The sequence below is a fragment of the Perognathus longimembris genome, chromosome 21 (genome assembly GCF_023159225.1).
Source record: "Perognathus longimembris pacificus isolate PPM17 chromosome 21, ASM2315922v1, whole genome shotgun sequence".
Lineage (NCBI taxonomy): Eukaryota > Metazoa > Chordata > Mammalia > Rodentia > Heteromyidae > Perognathus > Perognathus longimembris.
The window spans coordinates 20,542,161-20,552,333 of record NC_063181.1 but is presented as its reverse complement, the minus strand read 5'-3'; the positions used below and the strand labels follow the sequence as shown (position 1 = coordinate 20,552,333).

At 34.2% G+C, this 10,173-nt stretch overlaps 1 pseudogene; it reads right to left on the bottom strand.

Moving 5' to 3' along the window:
* Positions 1-1,477: 1,477 nt before the first annotated feature.
* LOC125339598 lies at positions 1,478-2,106 on the bottom strand (annotated as a pseudogene).
* Positions 2,107-10,173: the final 8,067 nt, after the last annotated feature.

The window sequence follows — 10,173 nt, the reverse complement described above, 5'->3', positions numbered from 1 at the left end:
GATTACAGACCCTTTAGCTTGAATTGAAATAGTTTTGTTTGTTCCCCATCCCAGGCCAACTTCAGAGAAATCATTATTATTCGATATTTTTCCAAAGACTCATCTTTCTTTATGATTTTCTAATCATATTCTTAGCTGAGAATGTTTATACTGGTTTTATCAGTAAAGTCTTAACTTTGGTTATTGAGTGGGAGAATTAAAACTAGAACACTTTAAGTTATTTATCTATTTCAGTGACAGATCATTAAAAATCAACTTATTGCTAAGCAACAAGAACATATTAAATGTGAATAAAATATTTGACAATTATTGTTCTAAATCATTCGTTTCTACATATGTGTCTTGTAGTGATACTGCATTCTCTCCATCAGCTTTTTATATTCTTACTTTTGAATTATATAAAGGTTGAGAATATAAAAAATGTAGTGTGCTAGATTTCAAATTTTGAAGTACATTAGCTTCTTTGCCATATGAGTTTGCCTAACATCCTCTAAGAAAAAAATTTAACATGAGAAATGAGTGACAAAATCATGGTAAATATTTACACATGATGAAATCTATAAATCACATGTATCCAAGATAAATATAATAAATTATTACCCTTAGCAAAGCATAATTTGTTTTTTCTCTCAGATTACCTGGATTCCCAAACCTAATACAGTGATTGAACATTTATTTGCATATAGTACCATTAAATATTATTTTCTTACTATCATATATTTAACTATCCAGATGGAAAGTTTACCTAGGGTCTTGCAAAGAGTGCTATAAATGAATGTAGGTAGTTCACTGGGGATTTTTTAACTTTCCCAAATATCTACATCCAAAAGGTTGTATGGAGATCAGGGAATAAGGTTGAATGAAATCCTCTGTTTCTTTGTTGAAATAAGTCATATGTGTGCTAGTGTACAATTAAGAATTTTTATTTTTATATTATTATATTTGTATGATGTTACATATCATTTGAATGTAACATAGTATAATATTTTAATATCTGTAATATTTTTTACATTTATAATATTTTGTGAGATTATTTTACTGTTTATTACATTTTATTTTTTTTTTTAATTAAAGAGGTTTAATATTTTATTTATTTTCTTACTTTCTGCAAACCTGTTGCTTCATTGTATAAAAATAGCACCAGCAAATGCAGTGCATTATAAAATGGATCTAGAATTCTTCATCTGAGGTTGTCCAACAAGCACTTTCCTCCACTCCCAGTTATTTCAAATGGCAAGGTCATTGGGTCATTCCAAATCCAGAGGTGGCCTTAAAGTTACAACAGGATGTATGATAACAGTATTATCCTTGAGATACATAATTATAGATTTTACCCTGGGCAACATATTCTGAATACCAAATCCTAGAGTTTAGTCTAAAACTCATTATTGTAAAAAACAAAAAATATGATGTTTGTCTGCAATCATTGGAAAGTGAAGGGTATTTCTCTCACAGCAGTGTTGAGTGGTTCCTTTTCCTACCAGGAAGTGTTGAATTTCTGCAAAATGTTAAAATTTTCATCCACCACTAATTTAGACAACTATGCTGCAGTAAGTTACTTCACTCTAATTTATTCAGGGTTCCATTTTCACTCCTCAATAGATTTTATGTATTTCTCATATGCTTCTTCACTTATTAGTACAGCTAGTTCTGAAGGATTTCTCAGTGTCATCTTTATCAGCCAACCATATTCATAACAAGATTTATTGACAAGTCCTGAATTTTCTGCAAGCACTTCATTAACTGCAGTTACTTCTCCTGACACAGGAGAGTAGAATTCACTGGCAGCTTTCAGACTTTCCAAAGCACCAAACTCATCTTGCTTTTTCAATTTTGTCCCAACTTCAGGCAGACTATAGTAAACAACATCTCCCAGAGCTTCCTGTGCAAAATTGCTGATTCCGACAGTTCCAACTCCATTTTCTGTCATTATCCATTCATGTTTCTCTGTGAATTTATGCACCGAGAGCAGAGCGGGCCCCGTACACAGTGTCCAGCCGGCATCTGTCCTGGGCCTTCAGGGTTGCGGCCCGCAGGGCGCGGCGGCGGGCACCAGGGCCATGCGCAGGCCGCAGACCCCAGGCTCCAGGCCACTCGCAGTGCCATGATGGACCGCAGGGGTTTCAAGGGTCGCCATGCGGACCCTCCACCACCGGGCCGGCCGAGGGTGGGTCTAAACCATTCTTAATATATGCCTGTGCAGTGAGGTTAAAGGAGGATACTCTTTTTTTTTTTTTTTTTTTTAATTTTCATGATTGCTATTTGTTTATGTTTTTTTTTTTTTCTCAAATTTTTATTGTCAAACTGATGTACAGAGAGGTTACAGTATCATACGTTGGGCATTGGATACATTTCTTGTACTGTTTGTTACCTTGTCCCTCATGGCCCCCTCCCTCCCCCCTTTCCCTCCCCCCCCAGTGTTCAGTTCACTTACACCAGACAGTTTTGCAAGTATTGCTTTTGTCGTTATTTCTCTTTTTTTACCCTGTGTCTCTCAAATTTGGTATTCCCTTTCAAGGGAATACATTTTATTTTTTATCTTTTCATACCCAGATATTTACCTTTCTTCCTACCTCCGGCAAAAAATAAAGACTTGGCAAGGGCTGGGGATATAGCCTAGTGGCAAGAGTGCCTGCCTCGGATACACGAGGCCCTAGGTTCGATTCCCCAGCACCACATATACAGAAAACGGCCAGAAGCGGCGCTGTGGCTCAAGTGGCAGAGTGCTAGCCTTGAGTGGGAAGAAGCCAGGGACAGTGCTCAGGCCCTGAGTCCAAGGCCCAGGACTGGCCAAAAAAAAAAAAAAAAAGACTTGGCAATAGTAAATGTTCTCCCAGAGGCTAATTATTAAAATATTTAGAAATGTAATTATGTTTAGAATATGAAGCAGAGTGAGATTCAGCAGTATAAATTTTGATGCTCAAAATAATCTACAATTTACCATTTTTATTGTCTTTTATGCATGCAAAGTTGAATTATACTGCAAATTTTAAGGTACCAACAATCCATATGCTTCTCATGTCATTCTTCAGTTCTGCTTTTGGTTTGTGATTTCTCAAAATTAATTTTAAAAACATTGCGTACTGCAAACATACAAATTTGTTGCATATTTATGTCTTAGTTAACACAGCTTATTTGAGTAGGTTATGGCAGATAATTACACAGCTGCTAGTCTTTTCTTTCACCCCACATTTAGCTTGAAGTACTCTACTCCATGATGGAATCCAAGTTTCAGAGTATAATTCTATGTGCCTTGTTGGCACCTCAACTTTTTCTTCCCTGAAGAGCATAGCAATGTCCTGATATCAGGTAATGTTTGCTATTTCATTCTCCAATTATTGAAGAATTTTCATCAAAGAAGGCAATAGGATTCTTCCAGCCTCAGTTCCTCAAAAGAGTTGATTTTGTTGCTGTCCAATGCACAGCTCTCATCAGGGAATCAGGGAGAAGTATGAGGTCTAAAATTATCTGTGAGACATCATTGCATATATGTCTATAACTGGCTGGAAATTGACTGCCACTTGTAAATTTATATGGGGGAGAAAAAGAACAGTATTGTTAGTAGTTACAATCGCTTAATTTCTTTTCTTTTTTTCTTTTTCTTTTTTGCCAGTCCTGGGGCCTGAGCACTGTCCCTGGCTTCCTTTTGCTCAAGGCTAGCACTCTGCAAATTTGAGCCACAGTGCCACTTCTGGCTTTTGTGCTGAGGAATTGAACCTAGGGCCTCATGTATAAGAGACAAGCACTCTTGCCACTATTCTTGCCACATATTCCCAGCCCCTAAGATTGCTTAATTTCTTTATGGTCTCATCTACCATTCAGATGAAGATGTCCTGTAGACTCCTTTCTGTGTCCTTCATATTTTGATCCCCAATGATACTAATTTTTCTCTCAGCACTTCATTTAATTTCTGTGGGTTTTTTGCCATTTTGCATGCCATCTGTCTTCCTGAGCTCCTGTCAGTGATCTATAAAACAACTGATTGCACCTGTTAGTCTTCCTTAAAGATCCAAAGCAATTGCACACCCCTAAAACTGCATTCCATCCTGGCCACTCAAGGTGCTCATTTTCCTGCCCTTGTCCTGCAACATTCTATTACTTACACCTTGTGTGTTATTTTAGAATGTGATATTGGTCATAAAAAAATCTTCCTACTTGAATTTTAAGTGGTAGTTATGGGAAAGTAATGTTGTTAAAAAAGAAGGGGAAAAAAGCAAAGTACGTTTTCATTTTAAGCCATTGCTTGTTATGTACAATAATGTTAATCATAGCCAGATGAGACTCTTGAGTCTCAGTGATAGAATACATCAGTGCTCCTGAATTTCAGTGAGGGAATTGTATTATTTTAATTTCATAGAAACCATAACTTGTTTGACAACGTTGTTTTTCTTTTTTGTATACAATATGAACCTATATACAGTTTCTGGTGGAATTGGCTTACTGTAATGCTATGGTGTTATACATGAAATGAGCACATATTAAGCATTTGTTTACTCCTCTAAAAAAGATTATGTGAATAAATAAACATCCAAATTGTTCTAATTGACTTTCTGAATTTTTAAAGCGCTTCCTACCAACTGATGTGCCCACTAATTTTTTAATATTCCTCCTATCTTTACCCATTTTATTCTGAACATATATCCACGTAACATGATTCAACAGTTTTATGAAGCTAACATAGTTACATTCTATTTTATTGAAATAATTATTGTTTTCTTCTTTTATTTTCCTTCACAGAACTCAACAGATTATAGTGTTTTGTAGGCTTTGATGCTTGTGAAAATGTGTTAGCAACATGTGATAGAAATAAAGCAAAACTTCAACACATACCACAGAATGAATATCTGTTTGCCCCCTTCCTTTCATAAGCTCCCATGTGAGTGTATTTAGAGAGGAGCCCTTTGTGCACTGATTTGGGCTGGATTAGTTTATGGGGAAATAATCCTCATTAATACCTTCCTTAAAAGGGGACATAAGTAAATGTCCACTCTGCACAAGTACGAGAGTATCTTTCACCAGCACACCCAGAAGTGTTTTTTTCGTAGAGAAGCCCACTGTGATGGCTTGCAATTCTCAGGCTCTTGCTTCCATAACAATAATGAATAAGTACACCCCTTGGACCACCCAGCCCACACTGATAAAGACCAAGTATTTTATGCAAGTCACTGAAAAATAGGAAAGCAAAAACAGTTAAGTTATACTAGATAAATAAATGAGGTAAGTTTGAGAAGAAAATCTTCAGGGCCAAGGACAGGGAAAGAAAGGTTCAGATTTTCCAAAGTAATGGAAAGACAAGTCTAAGATTTCACTCTGCTTCCTCATAGAGATGGGGAGCAAAATGTGCCTGCAGATACAAATGGGCACAACAAGGACCCACATGTATTATATGAGGTGGTACTCAGATGAGTCCAGGATCCGTGTGTCTCAAGATGGCAGATGTCCTAAGATGGATACTGACTGAAAGTGGCCATATTAACAGCCAGAAATCAGAGGACCTCGTTCATGAAATGGAACTATCTCTGCTGGGAGGTAAAGGCAGAACAGTTTCTATAAACAGAAAAGTGAAATATAGTATATATTTAGACTTCAAATTTCTAACTCTAATTGTTATAAAATATATATAGATTGCATAAATGAGAGAAAGACATGGTTTATTAACAAATGTAGGTCTACAACATTTTTTTTCCATTTTAATTGTGTTAGTCTAAATACAAAGAGCAGTGATTTTGATGTTCTATCATTCATAAACATTTCTTTTTACTTTTTCAGACATACGTTTGTTAAAATAAGGGTAAATAATCAAAGGAATAATCACAAGGAGGAAATAGTTGCTCATTATAAAAGAAAAAAAGATTAGAGAAGACTCCAAATATGCTATGATAGAAACTTTTCTACTCCTCTTATAGTGTCTATATTTGCTTTGGTATGGTTAGCATTAGCTGCAGCATATGTTTCCCTGTTGTCACTTACCCTCACATGACATTTGTTACCTGACTTATGACACATGAAAAATAATAAAAAAATAATTAAATGTGTTTTATAATGAAAATTTTAAAACACATATCATCCGCTCAGTGAGTAGGTTTTGGGTTCTAAGTCTGTCTATTTGTCAGTCTACAAGGTAGTATTCAAGTAGCACCTACATATAAATTATAAGGATTTAACTACATTTATACACTAAGTTATGCTCTTGTCTCCCAATTTTCAATTGCTTCTTCTCTTCCATTATTCTTACTAAAGGTGTAGACCACATTTTATTTCTGTTCTACGGATGACATTCCACATTTCTTCCACCTTACCATGAATACTTTATCTTATATCTGTATAAGAACAAAACAGCTTCTTATGTCTATTCAATTTGGTGAACTTAGCCTAAATTCAAGTGGCATTTAGGTATAGTACAAGTTCAAAGCCCAGTAGAATATGACTGTGTCTGAATTGGAAAAATTACAGAACTTGAAACCCTGGCCGCTGATCTGGACACAGTGCTTATCTGTTTTATTAACCTGAAACCCTTCAAAAGGGCCAATTAATCTTATATATTGAACTCAGTAAGTGATCAGACAAAAGAGATTCTTCTGGATGAAAAATGTTAAGTTATTGTGATGGTCAGTAGAGTAGCGGTGGGCTTAGAAATATCTCAGAGAAATATGTTTCATTCTGATGGTATTGTTTATTGTTTGGTTTTTTATGTGATTATTCAACTTGTAACTGCCAAATAATTATTAGACATGAGGCATATTATGGTAACTCAAACTAAACTGAAACAATTGTAAATAACTATGTAATACTCTAAAATGTTATGATTTAAGATGAATTTTGAAACTATTTTGATGGTATTGGGCTATATAACTGAGAGTATCCAGTCTATATTTTAATCTTCTTAAGGCATTTTACATGATGTTCATTGTCCAAAAAGATTTGTACTCATCACCTGACTTGAGGAATGGCAACCCCTCTGCATAACATCTTTTTTTTTCTTTTTTTTTTCTTATTTATTGTCAAAGCGATGTACAGAGAGGTTACAGTTAGGCATTGGATACATAACATCTTAATAATAACAAGAAAGTATATTGTAGAGTAAAAAGCCTACAATACAATAAAAAAATTACAAGTCAAGTGATATTTTGTATTTTTAAATATAGAATATTCCAATGAATTTAAAGATTTCTTTTAGGTGATGGTAAATCCATTATCTTGAGCTACAATAAAATACTGAGTGTGAAAGAGGGAAAGAGGTGCCGGTGAGACAAAGTAGAATGAGAGTCCTCTAATCTATTCTTCTACATAGAGAAAAATAATGAAAACTCCAAATAGCTATGCCTTATTAAAATAATATACTGTATCCATCATACTTCTGACAATAAACAGAACTATTATCCACATGTCTGGCTCTATTGATTAGGAAGATCCTCTAATGTATAAGATTTAATATGCAGAAATTGTATAATATGTACTTTGACCTGATTATTCAAGTTATATAAAAATAAATAAGGATGGTTCCTTCTGGATCTCAGGAAGGGATGCAACTGAGGCAGAGCTAAGCACACTTTTCACATAGTATTTAACTCATTTGCGTGTAGGGGTATCTGTAACATGAGTCATGAGCTTCTGTCCAAGTCTGCACTTATCACACATTGTTATTTATATCTAGTACTACAATTTACCCACATGGAAAATACTCTATTTATATTTTATTTTCTATTTTAATTATTTTTAACTCAGTAGTCATGCAAATGAATTACCATTCAACAATTAAGTTTGTAAGTTCAATGCATCATTACCAATTTTACCTTTTCATCAGTCTGTCTCATTGCTCCTCAACTCATCCCTTTCCCTCAGTTTTCTGAGATTCATAGTATATTCATTGATAATTATGACTACATGCTCTACTTCTATTCATTCCTCCTATATTAAATATTACAAAGACAAATAGAAGCTAATCACGCAGTTGACTGTTACAATTCTCATTACAAATAGTATTTTCCAATTGTGTAATGAATTATTTGATTCAAGTACACAATGTAACAAAAATCAAAAGGTATTACAGATTGGGATTAGCTTGTAATCATTATAAATGTCTTTTACTGTGGGTACAGTATATATACCCCATACTGATACCAGACAAAACTCAAATTGTGGAGGACAATTCTAGAAAGTGAATAATCTGAGTGAAATTGTTTTATAAAAGAAACTGGTCAAATTCTATATCTAATAACCACATACATTGATTATGTTTCCTTTTGGAGAGGGAGTGGTCACAGGCTTAAAATAGATCTCACTTGGATAAATGTATATTGGCTGAGCTTTGCTAAAGAAAACCATTTCTTGTCTTCTCTCTGACTTCTAGAAATCCCTTATTGTACTACCTTCAAAATCAGTAGCGGGAGGCTACATCTTATTCACCCAAACATCTCCTTCACTAATAAAGAACTTAGTGAATACTATATATCCATCTGGATAACACAGATGCTTTCCTATATTTACAAGGTGATTATCATCTGGAAGGATAATAGTATATTTGCATCCATAATTCACTTTCCACGCATAGGCTGTGACGATTAGGATGTGAGTCTCCCTTAGGGAATTATCTTTACTCAACCACATTGGATGACAATCATAATTTCGAAGATGAAATTATTGGTGTAGGAGAAGTAAGGGCGTGAAGGTTAGATGACGAAAGGATGAAAGTAATCAGGTAACAGATCTGGAAACATCCAAAGCATCTGTCATCAATGTGCTGAAAATGCAGAATTTCAGAACATCCAAAGTTTACTGAACAAATATTAGCATCTTAATAATTACATGGACATACCTATTGATTTTTTAGCCATTGGAAAAACCCTACATTGGTGGTAATATTGCTCTCTTTATGGTGTTATATTTAAACCCACTCATTCTGCATTAAAAGATATCTGATTTCAAATTCTACATTTATAATTTATTGAAAGTTTCTTGGATTCCTCAAATCTCACTTCTGTTGCTTATGTTGAATATACTTTTTAATGGAGTGCTTAAGGTTTGTGAAGTAGAAATATCCACCTTACATCTAATGAGTGTTAGTGACTGCATCATATACAGAAGGGACAGCTGGAAGTAGACTGAGCCAGGCATTCAGTGCCTTCTACTCCAGCTCAGATTACTTTGCTAGTTAGCTCTGTGATTATTGCACAATAGATACACAAACTGAGACTTTGTATTCTTAGGAGCTAAAGCAGTGATTACTGAGAATCTTTCTTTTGTAATGGAACATACATAAATGGGAGTGAAAATATGTAAAGGCTTAACATGTACTTATAAAAGCAAAGTGATAAAAATGTGTCCTGTACTTTCATCATCTATCCCAACAATAGCTCCTATCAGATTGTAATGTAGATCCTTTGTAGCTGGGACAGATGACATGGTAATCCTAGGTTTAAGTTAAGCAAAGCAAAGTTCTTTTCAGTCCAGACCATATTTGAGCTCTGTAAAGCAGAGAAGAAGTAACTGACAGCCAAAGTTATCACAAAGGCAAGGTGGGAAATTTCATTAATACAAAGTCCAAATAAATGACTCTAAATTTTATTGCTATTTAATGGATATAACCTAAGAATATAAATAATTTCTGTATTTTCATTCATGAGAGGAGAGACCTTTACAAGTTGCGTGTAGCTTCACTTTGTATTACTCAGAAGTCATTCAATAAATGATAGAAATAATTATCATTATAATGGTCCTAGTTCCTTTTGTTATATAGCCCCTTTATAAAAAGATATTTTTCACTGTCCTGACATATTTGCAACAATAATGTGTTTTCAGACTATAAATATTGATAGAGCAAAGATGCATGTGTGTGCACTCTGAATATTTGATAAGTTTCACAAACACCTATAGAATGAACATTAGCAGGTCTAGGAAGTTTTATTTATCCCATAAGGGACACTGCATATGGCATGGTTTAAGAAATATTCTTAATTAAACAAGTTATTACTACTAAACAATTATTTAATATTATCGAATTTTAACCAGGGATAGATTTTACTTCTATATTAGTCATATACATATACATATATATACATATATATATCCACTTGAGTGAATAAAATACTTTTAATTCTAATGTAAAAATTATATGAAGGTGCTTTTTATCCCTGTATATTCATTGATTATTTGTCTATCTTAAAATGCGATTAA